The 16,088-nt window shown below is 43.5% G+C and overlaps 2 long non-coding RNA genes across 4 annotated transcripts in view; one reads left to right on the top strand and one right to left on the bottom strand.

Moving 5' to 3' along the window:
* Positions 1 to 865: 865 nt before the first annotated feature.
* Positions 866 to 15,464, bottom strand: LOC144323059 (uncharacterized). 2 transcript variants are annotated; one of them, XR_013388606.1, is made up of 3 exons: positions 14,665 to 15,464; positions 14,005 to 14,095; positions 866 to 1,119 (listed from the first exon to the last, which is right to left on the bottom strand). It is a non-coding gene; the product is annotated as an uncharacterized LOC144323059 (long non-coding RNA). The 2 variants fall into 2 exon arrangements; XR_013388607.1 differs by having other exon boundaries at positions 15,240 to 15,464.
* Positions 3,280 to 16,088, top strand: part of LOC144323058 (uncharacterized) — a 122,145-nt gene continuing 109,336 nt past the window's right edge. For both annotated transcript variants that reach the window (XR_013388602.1, XR_013388603.1), the window contains exon 1: positions 3,280 to 3,440. This is a non-coding gene — a long non-coding RNA (uncharacterized LOC144323058). The remainder of the gene's footprint in view (positions 3,441 to 16,088) is intronic.

Raw genomic sequence — 16,088 nt, 5'->3', positions numbered from 1 at the left:
AAGCAAAGAAATCCACTGCCTAAAAGCTCCAAAGGGCTCTTGAAGGCCATTGTCATGCAGTGTCCTCTTTTTGAGACAGCGGGCCTGCTGAGTAAGCACACAAGAATTCAAGGAACTCAATGTGTACCCAAATAAAATGACTGCTGAGCAAAGGCTTGCAGCCAGAGAAGTGATCTCTGGCTGCATGTGTGGCTGCAGCAATGTAAATTAGCCCCTGCCTGGAGCCTGAGAAAAATCAGGTCAGGACCAGGAGTCACCGTGAGGTCGGTCTGAAAGATGCATAATGAACTTCTCCTTTCCTCAAGACAAAGCATCGATTAGTGCTTTCTTGAGGTGTACAAAATAGATGGGTTTCCCCGGAGCAAAATAAGTGGGCTTCCCTGGAGCATCTGATGGTATCTTAGCAAGGTAAGGCATAAAGGAAGAAAGGATACTCAGTGGATGCTGGGGCCTATAGTGTAGGTAGAGTTGATGCATCAAGTCTCCAAAGATTTGTGCAGAACCTAAGCACCTACTAGGTAGTTTAAGAATACACATTCTGAGCTAGATCACCTCAGTTTGAATGGTACGTGGTAGCTGTGCAACTTTGGGTAGGGTTACTTAACTTTTCTGAGCTTTAGTTTCCTTAACTGTAAAATACAGACAATAATAGCATAGGCCTCTCAGGACTGCTATAAAGGTTAATATGATAATACAAATTAATATTTGTATCTTGCTTAGGACAGGGCCTCACATACAGTAGGCACTAGGTAAGTGTTTATTATATGAACTCATACCTCAGATAATGGAGTTCCAATTGCTGCTGCTTCCCACCAACCTACCACAAATCTAGTGACATAAACAACCACTCTTTTATTATGCTCACAAATTCTGTGAATCAATACCACGGTGGTGGTCACAGCTTGCCTTTGCTCCACGATGTTGGTCAATGAGGAAGACTCAATGCTGGGAGGGACTCAGGTGGCTGGAGCATCTTTGCTCACATGTCTGGGGCCAGACAGGGATAGCTTGAAGTTTGGGCTCAGCTGGAGCACCTACACACATGTCTTGGTCATAGCCCAGCTTTGTACATCCTGATAGCTGGGTTCTGGTTCTGTGGGTTCCAGCATGTGAAGACAGCTAGAAGGAAGGGAGGTAGCTTTTTGTAACCTAACCCCAGACATCACAGGGATTCACTCTCATTACATTGTACTGGTTGAAACTAGCCAGCTAAGAATTAGGGGCAGGTGAGATAGACTCCACCTTTTCATGGTACATAATTGGACCATGGATGGAGAGCCCCAACAGCCCCATTAGCTTTGGTAGACCCAAGTGCATTGCTCAAGTGGGCAGAACTGTCACCTGGGATTCTTCCAGAAGAGCAAAAGCCCCGGGTTGACTTTCATCACTCCCACTGGGTGGGCCTCACTGAACGGAATCTAAGAATCAGTGCCCCTTTCTGTAGGGATTGTGGTGCAGGACTTTCAAGTGACTTTCAAGGCCACAAAGACAGGATCAGAAACTTGTTCTCCATTTCCTACCTTCTAGCACAGTGGCTGGCATATCCCATCACCTGGATTTAGTGCTGAGTTGCGATTCTTATTTCACTGAGGTTGCCTCTGCTCCGTTGTTTTAATTACAGGCTGTTATTTCATTTAAAAAATCAGCGATAGGATTAAGGGTACTGTCATTTTAAAAGCCAGACTCCTGGCCTGAAAACTCGTCAGTGAATCAGAGGACAAATGTTCCCATTGTGCTGGTTAAAAATAGGAGCTATGGAAAAAGTGACAGAATGAGATGAATGCCATTAAAGTGTAATTACATTTACTGTAAATGTGAGCCTTGGGAAGAGTCTATTCTAGGCAGAGAAGCTGTACCAGATCCTGGAACGTGGAAAACCCAAGGCCTCTGCTGATAACTGCTTTTATGTTTTGAATTTTTATAGTGTGTATAGTTACAGATTGATCTTACTGTCCGTTAGCCTTGTTAGGGGTATTAGAAAGAACTACGTCACTTCAAAGGAAAGTAAGAACCATATAGTTCACCTTGAATCTCAGAATGTGGGTTTCCCATTGTTCTCACAGGTGATGTTTCTATGTATCTATATTTCATATATCTATCAATCTGTATGCCTATGTGTTTCTGTATGTCTGTCTCCTGCCTCAGCAGTCAAGTGTAGTAGCTGGATTTGACATATTTGAAACAGGGTTTAATTGTTTGTTTGCTTATGAAGATAGCTCCTGTTTTTCTGATTTTAAAACAATGTATTCTTGCCATGTAAAAATATTAAAAATATACAAAAAAGTAAACTATCATAAACACATAGGTAAGTTTTAATGAACATCCTTTCTAGTCACAGTGTTTGGATTTAGAGCTGGTTCTGACATTTTTGTTGCTGTTGTTAAAGCTTACTCGGGACATATTTTAGTGATAAGATAGCATTACATCTTGATGTCTGGTGGCTAACTGGTATTCCATAGGGTCAGTATACCATAGCTGATGTATTTAGTGATGACACTAGGTGTCATAATGAGCCAAGTATTATTTTGGTCCATAGCTAAAAATTATTCCTTCACGTAATTGAAAGACAAATGGTATCAAGTTTATATAAGCTTGATTGGAGAAGTAGAAGGGAAAAAATGGCTGAAGGAAACAGAGACTAAAAAGCAGGACTGGGTTCTCTTTCTCAGTCTCCTTCCCTAGCATCCTTCCTCCAGTAGGAGGAGGCATAAAGGAAGCCAGAGTGGCTTTAGGTAGTAACTTTCCAGGAATGTTGGCTGAAGCCAGAAATAATATTGGGACAATACCCTGAAACTTGGAACCCAAGTTAGCTTTAAAGAGAATGATAAACAGGATGATGTTACAATGTAGCTCAGGTAATAGGGTTTCCATTTCTCTCAGAAGCTGCTCTTCTTCACATTGGGTCCATGGCCATTGGAGCTTCAGTGTCCTTCATTTCTCCCTAGGATGGTGTAACATTAATGACAATACTGACTCTCTGTGGTGGTGAGCAGCACTTGATGCCTCTGGCCTAAAACCCCTCAAGAGTAGGTACTGACCAGCTTCTAAATGTCCCCTGCACTCACATGGTCCCTGGCACATAGCTGGCACTCAGAAGGCCTTTGCTGGAACAAAAGGAAATGCATTTAGGGTAATTATGCAGATTCTGTTGGGTCTGCAATGGAGACTAGTCACCACTAGGTGTCATAATGAGTCAAGCAAATTTTGGGCTCAAAGCTAAAAATTATGCTTTTCCTGTATTCATTCTTATGCATGCATGCATTTACTTTTTCAGCAACCATGTGTTGAGTGTTTACTGCATGCCATGCACTTTGCGGTATTGGAAATCATGCCATCACTGAGCTCCTGGACCTGGTTGGCAAGAAAACCACAGTAGGTGCTGAGACAGGGGTAGAAACCAAACCCTGTGAAGACACACAGCCTGATTTTGCTTGAGTAAGGTGAGTGGCTTCTGAGAGAGATGGCTTTGAAAATGAGTTTTGAAGGATAAGGACAGGTAAGAAGTTCAATTCATTATTTCAAAAATACTTTCTTTTGGGGAATTCAGGGCAGAAGGGTGACCTCAAAGCTGGTCCAGGTTTTATTCTTGTTGAGGACTGAGCTTTTGAGCTTATCAGAAATTCTTGGCAGAGGTATGCTTTTAGTTCCTTTTTTACTGTCTAGATGTATGTTGCAGTTCAAAGTTAAGATTTCTAAGTTTTCACACTATCAGTAAGACTACATTGGGCCCTAATCATTATCAGGAAACAGTGAAAGTTGGTTGGTTTGGAGAGAGTTGTGTGGTCACCCGGCTCAGGCTGGGACCTGGTGTCAGTACTGGGCTAGGCCAGGATCCCGGCCAGGGACCCGGTAACCTGTGGTGGGACTTATCTAAGGGCTTGGTCCTGCCAAAGATTGACACTGTGTTGGATGAAAACAGAAGGTGCTTGGTAACACTGAGGGCCTGGGGCTTAGGCCTAAACCCCAAAGCAGTTAAGTTCATTCCTGGGGACCCTGTGTCAGTGAGAGAGAGAAGTCTCCAGACCATCCCACCTTCCTTCAGGTGTATCTCAAGCCTGAGTGTCTGTGACAGGATATAGCTCAGTCTGCTGGTGAGACCCATCTACCTTTCCTAGATACAGGCTGACTCCTTTGTGATGTAGGGAGCCTGCTTATATTCCATTCCCAGCTCCTGAACCCCACACTGGGTTCCTGCAAGCAGAGCTTTTGGCCAGAGCCATGAGAGCTCCCAATCTAGATTGTTCCCAACAAGATGGTTGCCCAGGCTGTGTGTGAACCTTTTTGGTAACAAGGAACTTGCCAAGACAGCCCATTCTATTCAGTACACATGGTTCTTTTTTTAAGTTGTGGTAAGATACACATAACATAACATTTACTATTTTTTAAGTATACAGATCTGTGGATTAAGTACATTCACATTGTTGTATAATCATCACCACGGTCCATCTCCAGAACTTTTGTCTTCCTAAATTGGAATTCCATGTTCATTAAACACTGCCTCCCATACCCCCTCCACCTAGCCCCTGGCAACCACCATTCTGCTTTGTGTCTTTATGGCGTGACTATTCTAGTATCTCAGGTGAGTAGAATCATACATGTTCTTTTGTACCTGGCTTATTTCACCTAGCATAAGTTTCATCCATATTGTAGTACGGGTCAGAATTTCTTGCTTTCTAAGACTGAATAATATTCCATGGTATATATAGACCACATTTTCTTTATCCATTCCTTTGTCAGTAGATACTTGGGTTGCTTTCACTTTTGGCTACTGGGAATAATGCTGTTATGAACATTGGTGTACAGATATCTGTTTGAGTCTCTGTTTTAAGTTCTTTTTTTTTTTTTAAGATTTTATTCATTTATTCATGAGAGACACAGAGAGGCAGAGATACAGGCAGAGGGAGAAGCAGGCCCCTCGTGGGGAGCCTGACACAGGACTTGATCCAGGGACTCCAAGACCATGTGCTAAGCCTATGGCAGGTGCTCAACCACTGAGCCACCCAGGCATCCCTCTTTTCAGTTCTTTTGAATATATACCCAAAAGTGGAACTGCTGGGTTATATCATAATTATATATTTAATTTTAGGAGTAAATGCCGTCCCATTTTCCACAGCGGCTGTACCATTTCACATTTCCCCCCAAGCAAGAAGCAAGGATTACATTTTCTTCACATCCTCACAACACTTGTTATTTTCAGTTGTGCAAATCGTTCTTTTAATTGAGCCCAGATCCAGTACCCTCCACCTTCTCCTACCATTGCTCCAGGTTGTGAGCTACCTAGGCTAAATCTGCTCTTCATGCTGTAAGAACGCCCATTCGTGTGTTACTGGAAAGTGCTCCAGATGGTCTGTGTTCCTGGAAGGTCCCTCAGGACTGGGGACAGATAGCTCGATGTAATCTGATCCTCACAGAGTGATGGAGGACTATAGCTTCCTTTGTCCTGGGCGTTTTTGCTTATGTTTTTGCAACGTTTGCATTTGTTTTGCCAATAGCCTGGCACCTGCTGGCTCATATGGATCTGTATCAATTAAGATATCCAGGCCTTTTGAATAGGAGCAGTTGTTAGACCAGGTAACTCCCAAACCCACCTCATAAAATTTGATTCCTTGTACTTTATGAAGCAATTCTGACATGCACAGAGGTACATAGGTAACGAGTGTTACATTTGTGTAAACTTTGAGGCATGGTAATCAAATGAATGCTCGTGAAATTGCCATCAATACAAGAACTATAATATTACCAATACATTTGAAACTACTGTGTGCTTCTTCCCTGTCCTATATCCATTTCACTCTCAGAAGTAGCCTCTCTGAGTATTTTTTTTTCATTATTTTGCTCATTTAAAAGTAGCTGCTCTATGTCTATATGTATCATTTAACAATATATCATACTGTTTTACTGGTTTTTAAGCTTTGTAAATATGTTATCTATTGCAACTTCTTTTCCCACTCAAGTTTATGTTTCTGAGGTTCAGCCATGTAATTGTGTGTGGTTAGAATTCACTCATTTTTATTGCAGTGTCCTATTCATTTGTATGTTTCTACCACATTTTGCTTACTTATCCTATTTTATCAATGAGCATGTAGGTTATTTCCAGTTTGCAGCTGTTGCAAACAGTGCTGCAGCTAGGTACCTATCTATTTCTCCGCAACTCCAAATCCACGCATCTCTGCCTTGCTTTGAGATGCTGGAGCTGGACCCTGTAAACATTTTCTTGTTGTTGTTAGATTTGTCAGTAGATGGTTCTGGAAATACATTGGAGAAGGAAGAGGCTCTTACTTTTGCAGGTGCTTTCTCCTTTCTAGCCCCTATGGCATAGTTGCCAGTGGCGTGTGTGACACCCTGGGGCTCTTACCTTCCACCAAGATATGCTCACACCCTGGGAGGCATCCTGCTTTCCAGCCTTGGCCCAGGCTGTGTACTAGAAGTGGCTCAGAAAACCCCATGACCACCATCTCCCTGAGGTCTGAGACCCAGCCAAGTTGGCTCCTTGCTTGGAGTTCTCGCTTAGCCCTACAGTATTCTTTAGAGCTCTTTTATCCCTTCTCAGTAGTAAATCTCTTGTTACTAGTTAATACACTTCTATGTTGCACTTTTCCTGTTCAAATTACTGATGTGCTTTCTGTCTCCTGTTTGTACCCTGAGTGATAGAATCCGCACATGGATTCTTTGGTGCCTGAGGACTAAGGGAGGGAGACCGTAGCTGGTGATGGTGGATGTGGGGTCCCAGTGTACATGGTGTCAGACTGGCTCATCTCACTGCCTCTGTGCCCTTGGAGCTGGTAGCTGGTACCATCAGGCTGGCTTTGAGCTTCAGCCTCAAGAAATACAGGCTTATTGTTGGTTTTAAACCTCAATCGCTACTATAAAATCATCCTCCAAAAATGATTGTTTTGAATTTCCAACTTTTACAAATACCCTCATCTGTTGCTAATATATGAGATTCACAACTCACTGAATTGTTGTGGTCAGTCGGTAGAATTCTGGAAGCATTAGCCTGGGTGGCCCAGCCATGCTCAGTTTTCATCATCATTTGAACAATACTCTACTCAGTCTCACTGCCTGCCACAGTCGAGAGAGGAGAGGATTTCCAAATAGTCTTTTCTTGTAGGAAACCCAGGGAAATGATCTCTTGGACAGAAATCTCCTCTCACTTTGCTTGGGGTTAGGAGCTCTGATGTCACCAGCTGCTCTTGAAAACTTTTTTTCATCCAAATTTTTGTTCCTTGTCAGCATAAGTACCCAGACAGCTTACATATAGCCCAAAATCCTTTTAGAAATTAGCTCCAGCACCCAGGCTCTGATGTCTGACAGATCTGAATTTGTATCTTAGCTTTGCCCTTTCTACCTGAACTTGTTGCTTTGCTTTCTGAGTCCTCATTTCCCTAGAGCAGAGATAATAACAGGGCCAACTTTCTAGATAAGGATGAGGATACAAGACAATGAATGTAAAATGCTTGTGGGGCATTGTGTCTGGTTTGACTATGGAGGTGTGGGGTGGGTGGGTAGGTGTTGAGTGCCCAGTGTCCAGCATCCAGGAACGGAATTTGACTAGTTGGGAAAACAGGCTTTTTTTTTTTTTTCCAAGTTATCTTTTATTTATACAAAAAGGGCATATTTAGCAAAAGACACTGAAAAAAAAGTCTCTATGGCCCAGGAGACAAGGCAGGGAGGCCTTGCTAGGGGAGGAGTCTGGGAAAGGTGGTGACAAATCCTGGGTAAGTGCTGAGTGGTGGGGGCCACAGAAAGGAGCAAGCTCCAGTTGGATCAACACTGTTGGCAGGTCATGGGTGGGACTCACAGTGACCTCACTGCTAACTCTTGAAAGAGTCCCAGTCAAGTGCTGTTGGCTGGAGTGAGAGCTGCCCCTTGGTTCCTGGAGGGCACCCACCAAGGGACACAGGACAGGAAGCCCAGGTTGGGAAGTGCAACTCGAGGTGAAGGCCAGGCAGAAGCAGGTGCTCTGCAGTGGCCAGGAAAGGCGCCAGGTATAGTTCTGTCAGTGAATTATTTTTTCATTAACATTTTCATTGAAAAAAAGAAAGAAAAACTTTTCAACCTAGGCACATGCCTAGATTTGTTCAAAGTGGACAGTAAGGGCATTTTATTGTTCATTCTGCTTTTCCATATGTTTGTAAGATTTTGCAATAATAGAATACAAAGTTATCTGCCCAATGTCCACAATAGCCAAACTGTGGAAGGAGCCTCGGTGTCCATCAAAAGATGAATGGATAAAGAAGATGTGGTCTATATACACAACGGAATATTACTCAGCCATTAGAAATGACAAATACCCACCATTTGCTTCAACGTGGGTGGAACTGGAGGGTATTATGCTGAGTGAAGTAAGTCAATCGGAGAAGGACAAACAGTGTATGTTCTCATTCATTTGGGGAATATAAATAATAGTGAAAGGGAATATAAGGGAAGGGAGAAGAAATGTGTGGGAAATATCAGAAAGGGAGACAGAACATAAAGACTCCTAACTCTGGGTAATGAACTAGGGGTGGTGGAAGGGGAAGAGGGTGGGGGGTGGGGTGAATGGGTGACAGGCACTGAGGGGGACACTTGACGGGATGAGCACTGGGTGTTATTCTGTATGTTGGTAAATTGAACACCAATAAAAAATTAATTTATTAAAAAAAACAAAGTTATCTGCCAAATAAAAGAAAGATTCTTTTGAAAATTTGTTAGTCATTTTCATCTTTCATGATAAATTCAATGAAACTGAATTTGTTAGTCATTTTCATTTTTTCATGATAAATTCAGTGAAACTGAATTTAATGCTTTTGCTTTTTAAAAAGCTATGTATTAAAATGCCATTTTACATGATTATTTCCAGAAATCTGTTCTTCTGCATGTAGGTTTGGGTAACCTCTGATATAACATTCACACACACACACACACACACACACACACACACACACACACACTTTTTTTTGGTATATTTTTTATTGGAGTTTGATTGCCAACATATAGTATAACACCCAGTGCTCATCCCGTCAAGTGCCCCCCTCAGTGCCCATCACCCAGTCACCCCAACCCCCCACCCCCACCCACCTCCCCTTCTACCACCCCTTGTTCATTTCCCAGAGTTAGGAGTCTCTCTTGTTCTGTCATCCTCACTGATATTTTCACTCATTTTCTCTCCTTTCTCCTTTATTCCCTTTCACTATTTTTTATATTCCCCAAATGAATGAGTCCATATAATGTTTGTCCTTCTCCGATTGACTTACTTCACTCAGCCTAATACCCTCCAGGTCCATCCACGTTGAACCAAATGGTGGGCATTTGTCATTTCTAATGGCTGAGTAATATTCCGTTGTATACATAAACCACATCTTTATCCATTCATCTTTCGATGGACACCGAGGCTCCTTCCACAGTTTGGCTATTGTGGAGATTGCTGCTACAAACATTGGGGTGCAGGTGTCCCGGTGTTTCACTGCGTCTCTATCTTTGGGGGTAAATCCCCAGCAGTGCAATTGCTGGGTCGTAGGGTAGCTCTATGTTTAACTCTTTGAGGAACCTCCACACAGTTTTCCAGAGTGGCTGCACCAGTTCACATTCCCACCAACAGTGTAAGAGGGTTCCCCTTTCTCCACATACTCTCCAACATTTGTTGTTTCCTGTCTTGTTAATTTTCCCCATTCTCACTGGTGTGAGTGGTATCCCATTGTGGTTTTGATTTGTATTTCCCTGATGACCAGTGATGCAGAGCATTTTCTCATGTGCTTGTTGGCCATGTCTATGTCTTCTTTGGTGAAATTTCTGTTCATGTCTTTTGCCCATTTCATGATTGGATTGTTTGTTTCTTTGCTGTTGAGTTTAATAAGTTCTTTTTTTTATCTTTTTATTTATTTTTATTTTTTTTAGGGTGGAAAACATGTCTTCTTATTTTGGCATTCTTTTTTTTTAATTAATGAATTAATTATTTTAAATAATAAATGTATTTTTTATTGGTGTTCAATTTGCCAACATACAGAATAACACCCAGAGCTCATCCTGTCAAGTGCTCCCCTCAGTGCCTGTCACCCATTCACCCCCACCCCCCGCCCTCCTCCCCTTCCACCATCCCTAGTTCGTTTCCCAGAGTTAGGAGTCTTCATGTTCTGTCTCCCTTTCTGATATTTCCTACCCATTTCTTCTCCCTTCCCTTCTATTCCCTTTCACTATTATTTATGAATGAGACCATATAATGTTTGTCCTCCGATTGACTTATTTCACTCAGCATAATACCCTCCAGTTCCATCCACGTTGAAGCAAATGGTGGGTATTTGTCATTTCTAATGGCTGAGTAATATTCCATTGTATACATAAACCACAGCTTCTTTATCCATTCATCTTTTGATGGACACTGAGGCTCCTTCCACAGTTTGGCTATTGTGGACATTGCTGTAATAAGTTCTTTACAGATCTTGGATACTAGCCCTTTATCGGATATGTCATTTGCTAATACCTTCTCCCATTCTGTAGGTTGCCTTTTAGTTTTTTTGACTGTTTCTTTTGCTGTGCAGAAGCTTTTTATCTTGATTAAGTCCCAATAATTCATTTTTGTTTTTGTTTCCCTTCATAGATGTATCTTGCAAGAAGTTGCTGTAGCCAAGTTCAAAAAGGGTGTCGCCCATGTTGTCCTCTAGGATTTTGATGGAATCTTGTCTCACATTTAGATCTTTCATCCATTTTGAGTTTATCTTTGTGTATGGTGTAAGAGAATGGTCTAGTTTCATTCTTCTGCACGTGGCTGTCCAATTTTCCCAGCCCCATTTACTGAAGAGACTGTTCTTTTTCCAGTGGATAGTCTTTCCTGCTTTGTCAAATATTAGTTGAACATAGAGTTGAGGGCCCATTTCTGGGTTCTCTATTCTGTTCCATTGATCTATGTGTCTGTTTTTGTGCCAGTACCATACTGTCTTGATGATCACAGCTTTGTAGTACAACTTGAAATCTGGCATTGTGATGCCCCCAGATATGGTTTTCTTTTTTAAAATTCCCCTGGCTATTTGGGGTCTTTTCTGATTCCACACAAATCTTAAGATGATTTGTTCCAACTCTCTGAAGAAAGTCCATGGTATTTTGATAGGGATTGCATTGAATGTGTACATTGCCCTGGGTAGCATTGACATTTTCACAATATTAATTCTTCCAATCCATGAGCATGGAATAGTTTTCCATCTCTTTGTGTCTTCCTCAATTTCTTTCAGAAGTGTTCTATAGTTTTTAGGGTATAGATCCTTTACCTCTTTGGTTAGGTTTATTCCTAGGTATCTTACACTTTTGGGTGCAATTGTAAATGGAATTGACTCCTTAATTTCTCTTTCTTCAGTTTCATTGTTAGTGTATAGAAATGCCACTGATTTTTGGGCATTGATTTTGTATCTTGCCACACTGCCAAATTGCTCTATGAGTTCTAGCAATCTTGGGGTGGAGTCTTTTGGGTTTTCTATGTACAGCATCATGTCATTTGAAAAGAGGGAGAGTTTGACTTCTTTGCCAGTTTGAATGCCTTTTGTTTCTTTTATTGTCTGATTGCTGAGGATAGGACTTCTAGGACTATGTTGAATAGCAGTGGTGAGAGTGGACATTCCTGTCGTGTTCCTGGTCTTAGGGGAAAGGCTCCCAGGGTTTCCCCATTGAGAATGATATTTTCTGTTGGCTTTTCGTAGATGGCTTTTAAGATGCAGAGGAATGTTCCCTATCCCTACACTCTGAAGAGTTTTGATCAGGAATGGATGCTGTATTTTGTCAAATGCTTTCTCTGCATCTATTGAGAGGATCATATGGTTCTTGTTTTTTCTCTTGCTGATATGATCAATCACATTGATTGCTTTACAAGTGTTGAACAAACCTTGCATCCTGGGGATAAATCCCACTTGGTCATGGTGAATAATCTTCTTAATGTACTTTTGGATCCTGTTGACTAGTATCTTGTTGAGAATTTTTCCATCTGTGATCATCAGGGATATTGATCTATAATTCTCCTTTTTGGTGGGGTCTTTGTCTGGTTTTGGAATTAAGGTGATGCTGGCCTCATAAAATGAGTTTGGAAGTATTCCATCCCTTTCTATCTTATGGAACAGCTTTAGTAGAATAGGTATTGTTTTTCTTCTTTAAACGTTTGATAGAATTACCCTGGGAAGCCATCTCGCCCTGGACTTTTGACACACACACAATTTTTAAGTTTTTTTTAGGTGGTGGGCTGTGGGGTAATTGCACTTTTCTATTTTTTTCCTATTTTTTGAATAGTTTTACAGAAATAAGGTGAAATTTAGTAAATACATAGAAGTAGAAGTCAAAAAAAGCCTTTTCTTGTGGAGGCCAAGGCAGCTGGACTAGCAGAGTTTGAGAGACCTTGGAGTCCGTGGACAGGAGATTCTTGGGTAGGTGATTTGGAGGTGGCCATGAGGAGCAGGGACATTAGGCAGTGGCTTTGAGGACGTCAGGATCACCCACCATGTGTTTCTCTGGACCAATTCTCAAGTGCATTTTCTGCACTTAAAGCCCACAGCCACGTGGTGCTGTCACACAGGGAAGTGGCCGGTGAGGGTGTGATCTACCAGGGAACTGTGCCGGCCCCCTCTGTGGGCATGTTTCCTCTTATAGCCACTCGCCCTGTAGAAGACGGGGGCAGTGGAGAGCTTCAGAGAAGCTTGGGAAATGGCAAGAGCAGGGAGCAGCATCACAAGAGGCTTCTACTTGCCTCCTTTCCTAACAAATCTTGATATACTGTGTCTTTTTTTTCACATGGGTTGCTTGTGCTTAACTTGGTAGTCACCTGTAAACTTAATCTATTTAACAACAGTGTCCTATACTTATTTGGTGCCTTGACCATCTGAAAGCACCTTCATGGCTGACACTACATTTAACACAGCATCCATACGACCCTGCAATATACCCCATCTTGCAAGAGAGGAATTAAATTTCAGAAAGATTAAGCATTCCACGGAGTTGAGCAGAAGCAAGTCTAGAGCATAAATTACTTGACTCAAACAAATGGCAAAATGTTTCTCATGTTGAATCTAATCCTTTAAATCTTTTCTTTGCTCTGTTTCCTTTGCTTGGAATATTCCTCTCCCAGTTGTCTGCTAAGTTCTGCTCAGAGCCCAACTCTTTTAGGCCAGTCTCTTCTCTCCCATCTCTCATGGGTTTAGGAATCTGATGAACCAGCTTGTGAATGTGGGTTCTGCCCCTTAACTGTGGAGGTTGCCTGATTTCTCCAAGCTCCCATCTCCCTTGATGGAAAAGGGGAGTGATAAGCTGACCTGGGGATGGGTTATGTTCAACAGAGTAGGGTGGTCAGCTGGTGTGCTGTCTGGCCCCTATCAATCAGAACCTGCTGGGAGGTTTGGGAAGGCAACGTCAGCTCAAACCTGTCCCTGCACAGAGAATTAAACCACAGGTGTGCGCACCAAGAGGGCCTGGGACTCTTCATCCCTCTCTGAACTGCTAGGTCTTCATCTGCCACTTGGTGTTGAAATCTCTTTGTCATTGTCTCTCAAGCAGGTAACAAATGCCTGGATGTGAGGGGCTCTGGCTTTTCCCTCTCTGCTTCCTTGGAGCTTGGGAAAGTGATTTCACATGGTAGAGTATGGTTGTCAAGCACTAGGTTTTGTTTGTTTCTTATTCTCTCTCCTAAGTTCACAAATAAGCAGTAAACTCTCTGAGTCCTTAGAACTGAACTTGGAGCCAAGGCCACAATAAAATCTATTCAAGCGTCCAAGAGCCTTTCTTCCCTTATGCTGTTGAAGCAGAACAAAGCTTTGTCCTATGCGCTCTACCGACCTTAGTATCACATCTGTCTAAATGCTGAAGTGTTTTCCAGCACCAGCTGGTTTGCTGACTCCCCTTTCCATGGCAACCTCTCTGCCCATCGCTGGCATGGGGGGCTTTATTACTCCTGCCTACCATCATGGACTGGTTACTCTGCATGTGGAATGAGGTGGGCAGCCCACCCCTGTGTGTGACACCTGCACCCCAAGGAAGAGAACCCAGGCTGAGGCTCACCAAGTCTTGGGGTCTTGCTTGGACAGGAATACAGGCTCATGAGTCTGGACAAAGGGTCTGGGGGATGCTCCTGTCAGCTTCATACAAGCTCCTGGAAGACGGAAACACTCAATGGGTTAGGAAAGGTGGCAAAGGGGAGGGCTTTGCCCACTCTCTAGGCATTTAGGAGTCCCTCTCTGGGCCAGCAAGGACTACAGGAAAGAGTGCTAGGGGTGGAGGGAGCCAGGGCCACCCCACCAGGCAAAGGGAGGGTCTGGCTGAAGCTGAGAGCAGTTGAGACTGCTCTCTCTGTTGGACTAGCTAGTTAGAAAAAGTGCAAGGGTGGTTAGGGGAGGAACTTTTCACCCCAGCCAGGAAGCTCTGAGTACACCATGCCATGAATGGGAGGACTCAGATATAGGTGTGAGAGCCAGTGAGTGCCCATGGCCTAGGCTCTCTGGATCCATGAGTTCCTAGACTTGCCATATACTAACACTGCAGGCCGCTGAGGAAATCAGTAGAACAGTCTAACTTCTAACAGTTGAGGACAGAGTTTCAGAAAGGGACTTGCCCAAGGTCACACAAGGCTAGCCAGTAATCACATCTCCTTGCCTTCCCATCTGCTCCCTTTCTTGCCTCCCACCTCCCCCCACCCTGCCCCCTTTCCCCTTTCTCACCCACCCTCCTCATGTTCCATTGCTTCTGTGGGTACTGAGCTGAGAGCCCAGTACTTTAGCCTGGGAACAGATAGCTGCAGAGAGCAGGCAGTAGGTGTGGGAGCTGAGGCCTGAGGTGCTGGGGCCAGGTATAGCCAGGTAGAGGGAGGGACTGCTGTCCTGTGGGCAGTAGCCTGCTGCTGTTTCCCAGTGGTCCTCAGAATCACAGACTTTGTCAAGGGGTTCCAGGAAGGCATTTTGGACGAAGTCTTCACAACATGGTAAAAAGCCAGCAACTCCTAGAGCATCCATTGGAGTATCCATTCTGGTTGCCTCTGGCAATAACAGGAACAGGTAGGCTTATCTAAACCCCAGCCTTCCTTCACTTGAGGAAACTGCTTATCTCTGGCTTAGACTGCCAGGTTTCCACATGCCCACCAAAGCCTATCTAGGTGCTTCTCAAAATCAACACACTCCAGACCCAGCCACCCAACCTCCTCTCTGTGCCATTCCCAGGAGATCCACATCTTCCTGATAACCCAGGGGGTTTGAGCCACCTCACTCATCTCTGAGTTTAGAGATCTCACTTCATTGTCTCACGTTTGCTCGGTTCCTCTCTATCCCAGTGCCTCCACATTCATTCAGATTCACATCCTTCTGTCTTGGATTACTTCCATTTCCTTAAATGCCTCCTGCTTCCAGTTTTGTCTCCTTGCAATCAATCTCCGTAGCCAGAGGGTGAGTGTTTTGACACACAATCCCCATTATGTTGCTCTTACTCTCTGGCCTCCCCACACCTTTCCTCTCTGGGCTACAGGGGCGCTTCTCTGGAAAAGAGTCCTGCCTCTGCAGCTGGACCCACCTGACCATGGCATGACTCATTATGTGTGTCACACTGCTTTGTCATTGCCTGTTTGTTCCATGTCCCTTCCCATCAGGGAGGGCCTAGAAGGCAGAGGCAGGTCCTTGTCATCTTTGTGTCTGACTTGGAGTAGATGCTCAACAGTATCAACCAGAGGAGTGATGGAGCCAGGATGAGGACCTGGAGGAAGGCCTGTTCTTGGAGGCTGGGGCAGTGTGTGAAGCCAGGCATCTTCCACTGGGTCCCATGGGCTTCTTTCTCACTTGATATGGGTAGTGTGGCTCCCTCTAAACATCTTCCCTGACAGATGCAGGCTCTCTGGCCACTGTTTCAGGCACACATTTTTTTTTTTCCTCTCGGGTGCATGGAAGGAAGGAAGGAGAGAAGGAAAAAGGAAGAGAGAAAAAAGAAAGGATTGAATGATTGAAAGAAGGAAGGAAAAAGGCATTTCTGTGCTCTGGCTTTCTAGTTTCCTAGCCTTCTTGTAGTCAGAAGATGTCAGGTGTTTAGGCCACATAGGGCTTTCAGGTGCCCTGAGTACTTTTGCCTTTGTGGGCTCTCTCCTATATAGAAGAAATATTAAAAAT

The sequence above is a fragment of the Canis aureus genome, chromosome 11 (genome assembly GCF_053574225.1).
Source record: "Canis aureus isolate CA01 chromosome 11, VMU_Caureus_v.1.0, whole genome shotgun sequence".
In the NCBI taxonomy this organism is placed as follows: domain Eukaryota; kingdom Metazoa; phylum Chordata; class Mammalia; order Carnivora; family Canidae; genus Canis; species Canis aureus.
This window is presented reverse-complemented; position numbering and strand designations above follow the sequence as displayed.